The sequence below is a fragment of the Populus alba genome, chromosome 1, assembly GCF_005239225.2.
Source record: "Populus alba chromosome 1, ASM523922v2, whole genome shotgun sequence".
In the NCBI taxonomy this organism is placed as follows: domain Eukaryota; kingdom Viridiplantae; phylum Streptophyta; class Magnoliopsida; order Malpighiales; family Salicaceae; genus Populus; species Populus alba.
Window position 1 is genome coordinate 26,779,497 of NC_133284.1, and position 17,978 is coordinate 26,797,474.

The following is a 17,978-nucleotide window of genomic DNA, read 5'->3' on the forward strand; positions in this document are numbered from 1 at the left end:
CATTAATAGCTCATTATAAATTGTTCACATGATCATATTAATTATCTTATTTAAGTAACACCAAAGTTTTAAATATTGTTAGGAATTGATGATGCTAACTTATGTTAATAACAAATCAAGTTCCTTTCATAGCACAAGTGTAGGTTATACCATACAGTTGGGCTATGAGAGTGCCAAACATTTGTTGTACCAAGTGTTATACAACACAAATCTAGATTAACCATTTAACAAGCAAGGTATTAAGAATTAGTAAGATAAAAAGATAAGACATGTTAATATTAAACATTAAGGTCCGTGTTGAGTTTACACTATACTTATTCTTACACCATTAGTGTAACCTTTTCACCTTGACATAATAAACTTAGCTAAACATAATGAACAAGAGAAACATAAAAAACAAAATAAGAACATAAATAAGATACAAGTTAACTAAGTAAATGAAAGGAAATTAAAGCATAAACAAGATATTAATGAAAGCAAAACTTAAGAATTACAAAAAATATAAAAAGATAGAGTAAGAGCAAGTTCTTGATCTGAACAACGAAGCTCTTAAATACATGGCAAATGCCTCCTTTTATAGGCTAAAATTTGGAACTATTGATTTGATGACTAATTGTTGAGTGGTTGGCCAACTCTTGAGTTGGTGAAAATCCTTATCTTCTTGTCTTTCCATCCATATAAAGCGGACCTAAATCCGAGATCTACAGCTCCAGATATGACCCAATTACCGAACAGTGTTCCAGTTTGGACTGCACCAACATCTTTTTTCTAAGTTTGGCTCTCTCTTTGTCCTTTCAATATCAGTACTTAAACTCATCAATCAATCCTTTCATTTATGTGATAGACCTGCATTTAAGATGAACATTTAACATAAATTAAAAGTATCTTATATTATTAGATATGTTATTATAAAACATGCTCTAGTTAAGGAGTTATTGATACTTAAAATGTAAAATGATGATATAAAACCTTTTTAAAAATACACTTTTAAGTACTAATCAGTCAACTCGCTAAAATTGTGACACAGGTTATGAGACCGAGTTAACCGTGTATAAAACAAACAAAAATAAATTATGAAGTCTAATCTTTAATAACCTAATTATTGAAGTATAAAGTTTGGAAAGAAATATAGATTTAGGAAAAAAAACATTGTTGAAATGAATTTAAATTGTGAGAAGGTGCACCATAAATGTACGACCTCTTTTAGTTTATACTACTAGATTGAGAACCCGCATTATATCGTAGGCTGATAGTGTTTTGAAAGAAGCAAAAAGAACTTGATACTCGAGTCATTAACTTGACTATATCCAATAAGATCAGTTAATTTAATAATCTAATTTAAATTGAAGACAACAATAGAAAACAAACCATAAAAAAACACTTGGCAATACTAAACAAAAAAACATGACATTGATATCATACTTGTAAGGAAAAGAAAGAAAAGATCATTGGAGAACCACCGCCACTCGACCGTGGACATCGCCCACAACCAAATGAGCTTGCTAAGTTGGTTCAAACTCCACTACTAAAGGATGCAAGACAACATAAGAAAAAAGCTATATGGTTTGTTAAAGAAATGCCTTGTAAAAGCAAACTGAACAGAACACAGTGAAGTGAGTATCCATCTATATTCAATTAATCAATTTTATTTAATAAAAAAAATTGAGAAAATATATCTAACAAAAACAAAACTTAAAAAGACCCTACATAACCCAACTAATTAAAAACAATAAAGGATGTAGAAAATATATAAAAAACATAGAGCTTAATCGCTTAATCTTCAATAAACAAACTATCAAAAGATAAAATTTGAAAAATCATTAGCTTAAAAGAATAATAAAAAGAAAAAGCAATCCCTAGCGAACATCCTTAAATTGAGTTAATTTTTCAAACTGGAGTATGTGGAATTCCAAAAAAGGGTTGACTACGAAGCTTAAATCTAAATCAACTCAATATTGAATGATGTAATTGAGTGTAAAAAAAACATAAAACTAAAAAAAAATTTAGCGAAGAAAAAAAAAATAAGGACAAAATCTGATAGGAAAAAATAATAATTGAGTGTGAAATCATAAAAAAAGCCACGCTATAAAATTATCTTAGATTACATAAATAACAATTAAAAAAATAAGGACTAAATAAGACAAATTAAAAAAATCTAACGAGGATGAAATTGAAAAAAAATCAATTCTCACAAGTTATTTCAAATAAAAGAAATATCAACAAAAAGATCAGGAACTAAATAAAAAACGAAGAGAAGTAAAAAAATAAAATAAGAATGAAATTGAAACAAATTTGGATTTTCATAAGTTATTTGAAATAAAACAAATATCAATAAAAATGTAACATCCCCCGTACCAAAACCAATGCATCAACCTTCAAAAAGAAATGTGGTAATTTTTTTTTTATTGAACTCATACATAGTTTATTGAAATTTTTACCGAAATTTCGGCAGAGTTCCCTTATGCTGGGAGGTCCCAAGTTATCGACAAATCATTTGTACACAACTTGTATTCATTGGTCATACACAATCCAATCATTCCACGTCTCAAACTATAGACTTTTAAGATAAAATTCACACAATTCAAGAGGTAACCATTAATTAACCATCACAATTGCATTCATACGTTTGCATAATAAAGATTTTAAATTTCAATTTACTACATAGAGTTTTAAAAACAATAACACTACATAACTTTATACATACAATTTAAGAGTATTGTTATATACAACCCAAAGAAAAAATTCTTTCATTTTCCTATTAACTTAAGTGACTATACAAAGAGAACACCCAAGCATCAACTAAGGGTTACACTGCTGAAATGAACCTGCATAGCAATTTGTATAAACATAATTAAATTAATTAAGGTGATCTAGTATATTTTTCATCACACTAACAATTTGGATTTTAATTCTTTTATTCATCAATTTCTATAGTTTCTCACCTACTAGCACACCCATTTTATCCAATAATAACTATTTCTATTGATCGCCCTTTCGCATGGTACCAGTTTCAAACTGGAACACTGGTCCTACCATCATCCCATTCACATGGCACAAGTTCCAATCCAGAACACTGGTCCATTCCTCAGCCCATTCGCAGGGCACCAGTTCCAAACCAGGACACTGGTTCATTCATCAACCCATTCACAGGGCACCAGTTCCAAACTAAGACATTGGTTCATTCATTAGCCCATTCACAGGGCACCAGTTCCAAACCAGGACACTGGTCCATTCATCATTCAAACACTACATATAAATACAAAAATTTGAACTACATCTTATCAGGGACTAAGTTAAGGAATTACACAAGACTTTAAATTAGAAATTGAAGTGTCAAACACCTACCTAAAAACTATGTTCTGCTAGTCGTCCCCTGCTCTAGTCTATTTTCTATAATTTCACTTGTACCAATAGTTACACTAATTTAAATTTCAAGTCTTGACCATACATACATACATATATACACACTACCTTCATAATTCAACATTTTATAATTGAAAAACAATTCCAAATAAAAAATACCAATTTACAAGTTTTAGGTGACTCCACATAACGGATTGTCCAACTATTACTATCTAGAAATTAAACTGTTACTATCAGACCCTCCCTTTAGATTTTTAACTATATTTAGAGTAATAGAACTCCATTTCAAGTGGTCTCATTGAAAAGCCAAGACACGTGGCTACAAGTTCCATGTAGGAAGGATAACCCAATTTTGCCCCCAAGACAGTTAAAATTGCTCATCAACGAACGTTGGACTGTTACTGTCTAAAAAATTGAATTGTTACTGTCTGACCTCTCCTTAGATATTTAACTATATTTTGAGTTATAGAACTTCATTTCAAGTGAAATTAGTCTCATTGGAAAGCCAAGACACGAGGCTACAAGTTCCATGTAGGAAAAAGAACCCACTTCTGCCCCTAAGATAGTTAAAATCGCTCATAAATGAACTTTGGCCTGTTACTGTCTAAAAAATTGAAATGTTACTGTTTGACCTCTCCTCAGGTTTTAACGATATCTAGAGTTATAAAACTCCATTTCAAGTGAGATTGGTCTCGTTGGAAAGCTAAGACACGAGGCTACAAGTTCAATGTAGAAAGGATAGCCCAGTTCTGCCCCCAAGATAGTCAAAATTGCTCATCAATGAACATTGGACCATTACTGTCTAAAAAATCAAATTGTTATTGTCTAACCTCTCCTTAGAGTTTTAACTATATCTGGAGTTATAAAACTCCATTTCAAGCGAGATTGGTCTCGTTGGAAAGCTAAGACACGAGGGTACAAGTTCCATGTAAGAAGAACTAGTTATGCCACCAAGACAGTCAAAATTGCTCATCAAAGAATGTTGGACTGTTATTGTCCAACTATTACTATCTAAAAAAAATTAAACTGTTATTATCTGAACACTGTTTAGTATTTTGAGTATAACCGGAGCTACAGAGCTTGGTTTTATGCATGATTTGTTTCTTTGGAACACTATGACATGGGTCTACAACTTTGATGAAGACAAGTATCTCAAATTTGTCATCATAGGGTCCAAATATCAATAGAGAAGTTGAGAGACAACATTTTTGATTTCTAAGTGTTTAACAAGTATAAATTCGTTTCCCATGCATTTTTTTTCGATCATTTCATCCACCTATCATTATTTAACAAACTTATTAAACCTATACTAAGGCATTCTAAAATCTCAATAAGAGAGCTTGTTACCTTTTATTACAAAACAATGAGTTAAGAGATTGAGAACAACCCTTTTTCCTCTTCTCTTTCCTTCCTTCTTCTAACCCTTGACCCCTTCCCACTAGTAAGTGTTTTCTAAGTTTTCTTTCTAAATCTTACGTGAAGCACTCTCAGTTCACTTACTCTCACTTTTCTTTGGATTAAAAGGATGAATTTACAAGGTTTCCTCTCAATTTTTCTTTTCTCCTCTTTCTTCCTCTCCTTGGCCGGCCATTACTCTAGGGATTTATTATTATTTATAATTATGTTCTTTCCTTATTTGCATCTTGCCCCCCATATTTACTTCTATTTTTACATTGACCCCACTATTCCTTTTATCAATCCATTGACCCCCCACTACTTCTCTTTCTCTTTACTAACTCCTTACTCCTTTATTATTATTTTCAATTTTACCCATCTCATTAAATATCTTCTCTTTTAATTTAATTAATTTGTTCAATTTAATCATTTCTCCACATACTTTGTATTTTATTTTATTTTACTAAATTAAGATGAGATCATTATATTCGAGGGTTTACAAAAAAGATTAAGGATAAAATAAAAAACAAAGAGAAGCTAAGGGGCCAATTTAAAAAATTACAGGGTAAGGTGTAAGAATCAAAGGGCAGAGAGGGAAAAAAACAATAAAACAATAATGGTCATTGAAGTCAAATTGGAGGTCCGTTTTCTACACATGTCACTTCTACATGGGTAAGACACCAAGATGAATCTAATGACACCCCATAATGGTATTTTTGGTTTCCAAAATCAACTGCACGAGCCGTCCTAAGAAGGTGGAGTGGCTGATATGTTGACGCATGCGTCAGCTTTGTTATTATTAATTTTTTTTGTCTAAAATCCCTTAAATTTATTAAAAAACAAAACTAACCCTCACTTTACCCAATAACAATAATAATAATAAAAAAAACCAATATTACAATAACTAAAATACCATCTAAGGCATACAAAACTAAAACCCAAGACAAAAGAGGCATTTTTATTGTGAAAATAAAAAGGATAAGACGAAAACACCCCTACTAGCCAGCTAAAATATTTTGTTTATAAGATTAAATCGGTTATTTTATTATGCACTTTGTTAGTAAAAATACAAATATACCCTTCAATGACACCAAACAATGCATTAATCTTAAGAGTATTTATGATAATTTATGATGCAATTTTAAAGTAAATACTTGTTTTGCCCTTGATCAATTTAAAAATACCAAAATGCCCACATTAAAAAGACAACCATGCCCTTAATCTCTAGCCAAAAGGTTTTTTCTTTTAAAGTAAAGTGGTGAATTCATTGTTCCTGCCCATTATAAAATGTATACCATGTATCTATCAGAATAGAAAATTAATATAGGATTATTTCAATGTTGTAATCCCTACAGTTACTGTAGTGTTCTGCTGCATATATATAAATAGGAAGGTTGGCTAAGGCATAACCTAACACATTTTATTATTCTCAACTTGGTATTAGAGACGTAAAACCCTAAAATAATTAAACCTACTTTTTTCACAGCCTCCTTTCTTCAATGGAACAACCGCCATATACATCTTCCTCTTCTACATCACCAATAGTCAAGCCTTCTTCTTCGACAGTGCAGCCTTCTTCTCCTGCAGCGCCTCCTCTACTCTCCTCTGCTGCCTCATCGCCTGGTTTCTCCTTTGCCATGGCCGGTGAACACCTCCTCTTATAGCCCACGTCTGATGCAGTTGTTGTCGCCAGCAATATCTCTCTTTCTCACACCCATCAAGTCATCTCCCTCAAATTAACAAACACCAATTATTTATATTGCCGTATGCAGATACTGCCGTATCTCTTAGGCCAAGGAGTTTTTGGTTTGGTTGATGGCTCCAACACATGTCCACCTTCACATGTTCTTGCCGGAGATGGTATCTCTCTTCAGGTAAATCTGCTCTTTCTCCGCTTGAAACAACAGGACCAACTCATTCTGAATGCTCTACTTTCCTCCCTATCTAAGGAAGTTTTGCATCTTGTTGTTGGCTGTCAAAGCTCTTGTTCAGCTTGGGGCACTCTTGAGTGAACTCTCGCTTCCACCTCCAACTATCGTATTATGCAACTTCACGGCTCTCTTCAGGATCTTCGACAGGGTGATGAATCAGTAACTCAATTTATGCTAAAAGCTAAGGCCTTATTTGATGAATTGGTTGCTGCTGGTCGGCTGGTTTCACTTAAAGATTTCAATTTATATGTGTTTCGTGGTCTTCGGGGAGAGTTTAAAGACTTAGTTACCAGTCTTATTACCAAGGCCGAACCTTTATCATATGCAGATCTTCACAGTCATTTCCTCACGCATGAATTTCTTCACAAATCTTCAGCTGCCATTCATGCTCCTCTGTTGTCCACACCCAGCATTCCATCATCTGCCCTTGTTGTGCAACACCAGACCTTTGGCAGTTCTGGCCACAGCAGGGGCCGCTTCAACAGTGGCTGGGGTCCCAACCAGTCCAGCAGTAGAGGCAACTGATTTGCTAGCTCCAGACCTAATCACCGCAGCTTCCAAAACTCCTCATTCGATGACAGTCGGCAGGGCTCTTGGCAGTGATTGGGGGCAGAATCCACGCTGCCAACTGTGTCAGAATTTTATCTTGATAATAATGTTTGTTTTGAATTTCACCCTCGTGTGTTTTATGTCAAGGATCTCAACACCCATGAAGTCCTTCTTTCAGGTCAGAGTAAAGATGGTCTCTATACCCTGACTAAGTCTTCCGTCACGTCAGTTCCTCAAGCCTATTGGTCTCCCTACACTACTGCCTCTGCTGATTTATGGCATCGTCGACTATGTCGTCCTACTTCACGTATTTTTCAATTGTTAATCTAAAAAAAATAAGATCATTTGTAACAACAAACGTCTTAATTTTCAATGTCAAAGTTGTCCTTTAGGAAAATCATCGTGTTTGTCTTTAGAACCTATGGGTCACAAAACTTTTGCTCTGCTTGAATTAATTTTTAGTGATGTATGGAGCCCTGCTCCTCTCTTTTCTTCAGATGGCTATCGTTATTTTGTTATCTTTGTTGATGCCTATACTAGATATGTATGGTATTATCCTCTCGTTGCCAAGTCTGATGTTTACTCTGTTTTTCATCAATTTTAGACTCTTGTTGAACGTCAATTTTCATTAAAAATAAAATCTGTTCAAAGTGATTAGGGCGGTGAATACCGAAAATTATCCACATTTTTTCAGACCATTGGTATTCATCATCGTTCGATTTGTCCCCACACTCATGAACAAAATGGAATAGTAGAGCGTCGTCATAGGCATATTGTGGAAATAGGTCTTACTCTTTTAGCGCACTGTAAAGCACCTTTTAGATTCTGGAATTATGCTTTTGAAACTCTGTTTATCTTATAAATCACATGCCTACTCCTGTTCTTGCCCATCGCTCTTCGTTTGATTTGTTTATTTCAACGGTCTCTTGATTATCATTTTTTGCGTACTTTTAAGTGTCTCTATTTTCCTTTTCTGCGTCTATATAATAATCATAAATTAGATTTTCATTCATATCCATGTGTGTTCTTTGGATATAGTTCCTCGCATCTTGGTTATCGATGTCTTGACATTGCATCTCACTGTATTTATATTTCTCGTCATGTCTGCTTCTATAAACATGTGTTTCCATTTGATAATTCTAAACAGATTGCAAAGGTCCCCACCACAACCCCCACCCCACCCGCTACTATCACCCTCCCAAATTTGCTAAAGCACCCACTGCTACCCATTTTCACCAAGCACCCAAATAGCCCACAGCACTTAGCTCTGCCACTCCAAACAACCACCTGACCACAGCCTCCACCCATCCCTTGGCCATCATCCTATGCTTGTTTATCTAACCCTTATGATGCAGGTTCAGATCGTCAATTGGTCTCATCTCCTCATAGTCTTAGGGCACTTTCTAGTCCCTCCTCTGCTTCACCCTCCCTGGCCAGCATTCCTGCAGATTTGGTCTTTGCTTACAACCCCTCCTCTGCTAACAATCCTGTGCTTGAGGCTGCTTCTTCATCATCCTCTTCTGCTGGTTTGCAACTTATGGTTGATTTGTCCTCTTATCAGCTACCACAGGTCTCCTCGCTGCCATCGTCATCCCCTGTGTCTCCACCAGCATGTAGCAGACATCCTATGACTCTCAAACTGCGACAGCCAACGACAGCTAATTTGGTTGCTTCCGCTGCTGCCACTTCTACCTCTACATGGGTACTGTATTCTCCCTCTTTTAAGCCTTTTGCATTCTCTGATGCTGACTGGTATGCAGTTTGGCATAATGCTATGTGTGATGAGATCACCGCTTTACGCTCAAATCGCTCTTGGTCTTTGGTTCCATTTCATCATTCGATGAACGTTGGCAGTAGATGGGTATATCGGATCAAACATCGTGTTGATGGTAGTATTGAGCGCTATAAAGCGCGCTTTGTTGCTAAAAGTTTTACCTAGCAGAAAGGTATTGATTATTCTGAAACCTTCAGTCCAGTTATTAAGCAGGTCACTGTCCAATTAGTTTTTTCTATCGCAGTTTCGCGAAATTGGAAGATTCATCAGCTTGATATTTATAACGCCTTCCTTAATGGTGTTCTTACTGAAGAGGTCTACATGAAACAACCTCCAAGTTTTGTTGACTATTCTCTTCCATCTCATGTGTGCAGATTGCACAAATCATTGTATGGTTTGAAACAGGCATCGAGAACATGGTACATTCGTCTAAGTGATTTTTTGCTCTCCATCGGTTTTCGAGCTTCCAAGGTTGACACCTCCCTGTTTATCTTATCTGATGGTACTAATATATTTTATCTCCTAGTGTATGTTGATGATATTCTGCTTATGGGTAGCAACTCTGCTATGCTCCATCACCTTATACAGTTACTTAGCTTTGAGTTCAAGCTTCGTGACTTAGGTATTGTTCACTATTTTCTAGGTATTGAAGTTCAGTTCTACTGGTATGGGTTTAATGTTGCGTCAACATAAATATATTCTTTACATCCTCACCCAAGCTGTATGACTTCTTGCAAACCCGTTGATACTCCAGTCTCCCCTTCGAAAGTCACTTTTTTATCAGATCACTCATTCTATGATCCTACACGATTTCATCAAATCATAGGTGCTCTTCAATATCTTACCTTCACCTGTCTAGATATATGTTTTGCTGTTAACAGAGTCTGTCAGTTTATGCATGCTCCTACATATTCTCATTGGGTCGCTGTCAAACGTATTTTACGCTATCTTAAAGGTACGACATCTTATGGTTTTCATATCACTCGAGGCTCCTCTTTTGCTCTACATGGCTTTATAGATGCAGATTAGGCTGGTAGTATTGATGATCACAAGTCTACGGGTGGCTATCTTGTCTTTTTTGGTTAGACGCCGATTTCTTGAAAATCCAGCAAACAACACATGGTTGCTCGCTCCTCTACTGAGGCTGAGTATAAAGCCCTTGTTGATGGTATCGCTGAAGTTATTTGGCTTCAATACTTATTAACATATTTGTAGGTTCCCTCAGTCTCTGCTCCTACCATTTGGTGTGATAATCTTGGTGCTACTAATCTCTCAGCAAATCCTATCTTCCATGCTTGTACTAAGCATGTTGAAGTGGATTATCACTTTATTCGTAACCGTGTTGCCAAGAAAGAGATTCAGATTCGTTTTGTTCCCTCTCGGGATCAACTTGCCGATGTCTTCACTAAACCGCTTCATGTTACATCCTTTACTGCTTTTCGGTTCAAGCTTCGGGTTGATCCCCTAGCCTCAACTTGAGGGGATATATTATAGAATGTATAGCATGTATCTATCAAAATAGAAAATTAATATAGGATTATTCCAATGTTGTAATCCCTGCAGTGTTCTGCTGCATATGTATAAATAGGAAGGTTGACTAAGGTACAACCTAACATATTCTATTATTCTCAACTTTGTTCACAATGAAAAGTGTCTTAGAGAACATTGAATTCACCTTTCTTTTTAGTTTTTTTTTTAATAATATCCAAATATATTTAGAGGTTGTTTGGTAATGCGGCAGGAACTGAGGTGTAGCCAAACACGTAATTTTTATATGTTTGGTTATGTTTAAAATGTGGGTTGAAAGTGGCGGGACCCATCACCCTAGTGGCCGAACTTGTGGTTAGAAAAAAGTTGTCAGCAACTGCTACTAACTAGCAGCAACCTCACATCCACTGACACTGTCAAGAAATTACTCCTAAAAAAAAGTCGTTGGATAATTAACTGCTCTCCCAGCAAAACTCCTCTCCGACAAATCAATTCAAACGCCCTCACTTCAAATATTCTCCTCCCCACTCATCCACTGTTAAAAAATTTAAGTAATCCTATCTCGTGCCATTCACTAGTTCCATGAGCATCAACGAGATTATGAAGTTGATTTGTTCACCGTTCACCATCCTGTCTTCCCACCTAGCAGATCCCTCCTCCATTTTTATCATTTCTTCCCACCTATAGTCGTTGCCATTGTGTTTATCCCTCCTCCCTGTCACACAAAAAACAGGGTGAGCTCACAAACACACTCACGGCAAAAAAATTATCTCATCTATTGTAAAAAATAATTGCCCCTTCAGTTTTTCTACCTGAAATGACTTGCCATGCGCCTGATGTTGTAGATTCGTTTAATATAAAGGTATATTGCCATTTGTTTAATTTTGAAGTTCATCTGCAGCATTTTAAAATAATTTTCTCATTTGCATTTCTTCTCATAATTTGTTCAGGATTGTTGATGTTATGCCTGCAGAGCTGAGTTTTGTGAGAGGCAAAAGAACAAGGGGACACTAAGAAATTATTTAGACAAAAAAAGAGACGGTTCTACAGTAGAGAGTATGTTTTCTATTAACCAATTACGCCTCCCTGAAGATAATTATAGATATGTATATATGTTTAAGTGTCGTGTATTATTCTGGGTTACAATATTTATGAATATATTATGCTAAAAGGATTGTGAATTAAGCACAACATTTTGCTTGCATAGATACTGATATGGAAAAAAAATTCAGTGTTGTGATAATAGGTTAATTGACCATCTGTTTGTTTTAAAATTTTTTGCAGAATTTGTTCTGATAATTGTGTTTAATTTAGATAATGTTGTTGCCATTTGAGTCAAATATGTGCTGCTTCATGTCTTTTATAGTTTTTATGCCTTGATCCTACACAATGCTTGCTTATACTTATTTCTTTTAGGATTTGAGAACTGGGAGGTGATGGTCTAACAGTAAAAAACAATGTTTAGAATCTATTTGATATGTTTATGCTTTTGGCTAGAAACTGAGCTGACTGCTAACGGATTTCAATTACCTTGATAAAGCATGAAGATGTGCACTATTAATGTGTTTTGTTTGTAGGACACATGCATATTGTATGGAATGGCTAGAATTGTTATAGAATGGTAATCACCATTGCATGTCATATACACTTCATTCCAATATTACGCAAATGATTAGCATGTTATAAAAATTCATGATGTTTGCTTGCAAATATGTTATCCAAATAGGAATGTCTTTTGTGACCTTTGCATCAAGGCCATCAACATGGGAATGAGATTGAATACTCATTTCGACAAGGCCGGTTGGAAATATTTGCAAACATCTTTCAAGGAAATAATTGGTCATGCATTTACAAAGACACAATTAAAGAACAAATGGGATGACTGCAAAAAGGATTTGAGGATATGGACGAAGCTCATTTCAGAAATTGGTGTGGGCTGGAGTGCAGAATTAGGGACAATTTATGCAAATGATGAGTGGTGGAAAACAAAAATTCAGGTTATTTTTCTGCCTCAATTTTTAATTTCATTAAATCTCAGTTTAGTAATTACCAAAATATTTAGGCAAGTTGCATTAAATAATTCCATTTGTTCTGTGTAGGAAATAAGAGGTGCAAAAAAATTTAGGCAAGCTGGTATCGAATCGTCTTTACGGTTGAAGTTCAACAGAATGTTCTCCAACATTGTTGCTACTGGACAGTATGCATGGGCACCATCAGCTGGAATCCGTCGTGATGACAATGTTGGTGTTGCTGAGGATCCAAATGCCAATGACGAACAACCTGATTTGGAAAGGAAGCGGTGATTCAGAAGAGGATGGAATTCCAAATTTCACCGATGATGTGTGCAACATGGTTAGAGGGGTTAATATGTCAAGCAATAGCAACACATGCAGTAGTGGAAAGCGAGAAGGAAGATAATGTCTTGATGTTCAAGTAGGGAAAAAAAAAGGTTCTGGAATTGGGATGCAACTACTGTCATGGTTTGATCAAATGGTTGACAGCATGTCAAACAATAGTGATTCCACATCTATATGTAGAGATAAGAAAGGGTGTAGTATTCATGAGGATATGATTGAGCTGCACTTAATAGAAGAAGTTCATATTGGTGATGATTTTCATGCGTATGCTACTGAGTTCTTGGGTATGAGAAGGAATAGAGAAATGTGGTCAACTATGGTTAATCTTGAAAACAAGATGAAATGGTTGCAGAAAATGTTTACACGGCGTAAAGCACCGTAGACAGGGAGGTATATATTGATCCCGAATGCATTTTTTTATAAATTTGTTGATAATATTATTATCTAAATTGTTATGTAACATGTTTTAAAATGTCTTAACAATTATGTATTTTTGCAAAGATCTGAAGATGATAATCGGCCAGAATTGTTCGAGATCCTATTTCTAATTTTAACAATTCTCATTTGACATGAAGAGGTTGTGTGCAAGTTCTATTTTTCGGTTATGGAGCATTACTATTTGTTATTTTTATGCTAAGGACTGTATATTAAAGTATCGAAAAGTTGTAGTGTTATTCGATACGTGCTATGTATTATGAATTGCAATCCGGAAAGTTTCTAAGTATTTGTAATGCAATATGATGTGGACAATGCTTTTAGAGTTTACAAAATATGCATGCTTAAATGCAACTGGTAGAAAATGCAAACAAATGGTTGTTAAATTATCGACATTAAAATTTGGAATTATAAAGTATACTGCTCGGAAAATCCAATTATACATCTTTTTTAAATGAAAAATCAGCCTTTTCTTGGTTTTAGTTTGGGTTAGAAATATAAATTGTAGTCTAGAAGCTTGTTAACTTATTAATTTGTATTTCTAATTACACATGTGATGTGCATTAACGGTAAGGGAAAAAACAATATACAAAATGTGAAACATATTAAAAAAATTGAAATAAAAAAAATGCAAGGATTAAAAATACAATTCTCATGCAAATATTAGCTAACTAGTACACTGTGATAGAATTGTTCCTGCCCTTGCACGCACTTTGGTTATAGAAGATAAAAAGTAAAGATACAAAAAAATGCAAGGATTCAAAATACAATTCACATGCAAAAACAAGTTAAGTGGTACACTACAATAAACTGCTCTCGACCTTGCACTTTGGTTACAGAAGAGAAAAGGTAATTAACACGGGTTGTTAAATACCGAGCCTGTGTGACAATGCTGGAACCAAAACGAAAGGGAAAAGAAGAAGCAACCTCACAGGTACTTGCAATGCTTCATTAAAAGAAGAGAAAACAAGGCATGTAGAGATAGAAATGCAAGGGAACAAACTCAGAGGATATAAAAGGCAACCACGGGATAAACAGAGGGCCATCACCACCAATATTCCTTGTCACCACCACAGCAACTGTCTACCCTCATCGTCGCCAACAGCAGCACCACCAACAACCGGGAGAAGCGAGTGCAGTAGGGAAAGAATGCAGCAGAGGCAGTGACAAGGAAGCATAGCAACTTCAAACAAAAAAAAGGGGCCACCACAACCAACTTGCCTCGTCGCCGCCATAATAACCTTCTACCCTCATCGTCATCACCATCACAACCACCAACAACGGGGATAGAAGCGACCACCACAGGGAAAAAACATTGCAGAGGGAGTGAGAAGGAAGCAGAGCAGCTTCAAACGAAAAACATAGGGCCACTGCAGGATAAAAACCACGCCACCACTGCAAACCTTCATCGTCTCCACCATAGCAACCGTCTGGCATCATTGGCATCAACTGCAGCAGCACCATCAGTGGGAGAGAAGCAAGCAAAATATATTGGAGAGTGAGAAGAGTAGGAACAGAGGAACACCATCACTGAAGTCCACCATTGTTCCCCGTCGTTCCCACCACCAACCACACCTCGCACCACCAAGGGTAACCTCCTTTGTCCTTCGCCTTCTCCTTCATTCGTTTGCTGATCACCATTGTCGGTCTCTACTGTTCACGTGAAATGTGAACAGTGGACAATGTATTATATACTTTCATGCAACAATTTGTTTCAATATTTTTGTTTAGTGTGAAGTCGTAGAATATAATAGTTATGTGGTGTAAAATTAAATGAAAAGGTATTACATCAGACATTGTGTTTTATTTGAAAAAAAAATTGTTTAACATGATTTAAGTGTTTATTTATCTAGGATTATACATATGGAAGAAGCACGTTTAAATGCAATATTCAATGAAGCTCTTGATGATGATTATGATAACATAATGGATCATGTTGTTGATCACATTAATTATTGTGGTGATGATGACAACGATGGCTTGGGAAGGGATGGTGATGATGGCGCAAATGATGACAATGACATTGACGATGACGACGACAATGATGATAGTGATGATGATGAAGAATCGTTTTGGAAGCGAGAATTTGATATGAAAAAGTTAGTTTTGTACACAGCTAGGGCACTAAACATGTATTATGTTAATCATATACATAAAGAACCATGCATGGTTTCATACAATATAGGCATGCGTTGGTTAACTGAAGTTTTATGAAGACATTGGCAACGATGTGTCAACATGTTTAGAATGGACACATCAACTTTGTTGAGCCTGTGCAGTGATTTAGAAACAACGTATGGGTTGAAGCCTTCGAGAAGGATGAGTGTGATTGAAAAATTTGCTATATTTCTACATACAATAGCACTAGGAGCTTCGAATAGGGAGGTGCAAGAGCAATTTCAACATTCGGGGAAAACTGTTAGTAGATGCATTAAAGAAGTCCTCGCAGCCGTATGTTTGTTTGCAGTCAATGTCATAAAACCAGATAACCCGAGTTTTACAAGCACTCCATGAGAAATTGCAATGAATCCAAAATATATGCCGCATTTCAAGGTAAGAAAAATATTTGTGTTATTATTGTCAGTATTCAATTCAAAAATTGATTTATGCATGTTAGTAAGTAACGACATCATATTGTCAATGTTTTTTTTTTTTTGTCAGAATTGTATTGGTGCAATTGATGGAACATGTTGCGATGTCGCGGTCACACAAATTAATTACCCTAGCTTAAAACACAACACACAAGATAGTTTAGAGCAAGCAAGGGGTCGATCCCACGAGGAAGATTTAGTTCAGATTTTTATGCTATACGTTATGCAATTTGGGGGGGTTTGGATGTTATATAGGCTAAAGCAAAATAAAACAGAAAACTATCAAACAGAATTTAACAACATCAGAAAATTATCAAGAGAACAAGCCTTGGTCGAAATCACACATCCACCTATAGAAATCAAAAAATCCTTGAAACGAAACTCTAGTTTATATTCTGAATTTTTATCTTTTCTTAACATTGGTTAATTAACGGATTCGTCGTATAACTAACCCTAACCAACAAATAATCACAGTGTCCGCACTAATGATTTAATCCAATGGCAGCCTTAAGATCTAGATAAATTCATTAATCTTAACAACCAAGTTGTCTGCTTATGTTGCTTTGATCGAATGTTCTCCTTAAGTTTAATAACGTAGTTCCGCTACAATTATCAAGCTTAGTTGCTTCACAAGTTTATATACCACAACTCCGGTTTTGATATCAAACTTAGCAATAGATTGTTCACAATAATAACTTAGAGTCCGCTCTAGCAAAATAAGATAAACAATCACAGGAAATTTGCATAGGAAAACAAACATACTCATTCATAATACAAACTAAAAATAAATGGAAGAATAAATCTCACAGTTCTTGAAATCTGAAGGTTTTCGTGTCCTTGCAACCAAGAAAATGAGTTTAGCCTTGTATTTTTGTTGAACAACTCATCAAAAAGATGGAAGAATGCATGATTTAGGGTTTCTTATAGGAGGGGGGGTGTTTTTCTCTTGTTAGTTGGCTGCCCCCCTTCTCTTCTCTCATTCTTTTTATATGCTAGGAAACTCTAATCTCTATTTTATAAAATAGACATCCCTTAAGCAGACAATTTACATTTAAGTAGTTCAATAACTATTTTCCTTAAAAAAAAAAAAAAGAAATAGCTTTGCATGAAATCTTTAAAATTTGACTTAGAGGAGCTAAATTGCTGAAATAAAAAACTTGGATGTCGGTTTAGATGCTTCGGAACGTAATTTGGACTCGTTTTTTCACGAAACCTGTTTGCTGGCAGAATTCAGTTGTCATATTTGAAAAATCATATCTCCCTCATATAAAATCTTTTTTGGCTGAAATTTGGAGCGTTTATAGGAATTGGCGTCAGGAATCCAAAAAAATTGAGTTTGCATCAATTGGACTTCTGTAGCTTCCGATATTCAAGTCAGAATGACCGAAGGTCAACATTGGCAGATTGCGAGATTTGACTTTGAAAGCTGCGATTTCCATGCTCTTCCTTAGTTTATTGTCTTGCCTTAGATGTCCAGAAAGGTATGGATGTTAGCTTTTTAATTCCACTAGAATCACTTCATTTAGACCTTTAGAGCTCACGCTCTGCACAAAACATCGACTGAAGGTCAAATATGCCAATTACCTCCAATTTACTCATTTTTTCATCTTTCATCCAAAAGTGCCTTCAAAACATAAAACAAAGAATATCAAGGCATTTTATATATAAAACATATGCAAAACACTAGTTAAATGTGGGTGAAACTATCAAATAATATGGTTGCATCAGAACACATGTGCGGGTTTGTATATCAACCGAAAATCAAATTTCATTTATTAGGAAAAAAAAAGATGTTCCGACTCAAAACATAATGACGACTTGTAATTTTGACATGCGATTCACGTTTGTGTGGGCAGGATGGGAAGCCAATGCCCACGATACACGTATTTTTCATGAGGCTATTGATAATATAAATATAAAATTCCCTAAACCACCAGAAGGTAGGTATACAACATAATTTGTTATGTTCTTAGGTATAAATTTTGTTTTTTATTTACTAATTACATGACAAATTTTGATGTTGTTTTTAATTATAGGTAAATACTATTTGGTTGATGCTGGATATCCAAATGAGTATGGTTATTTAGGTCCGTAT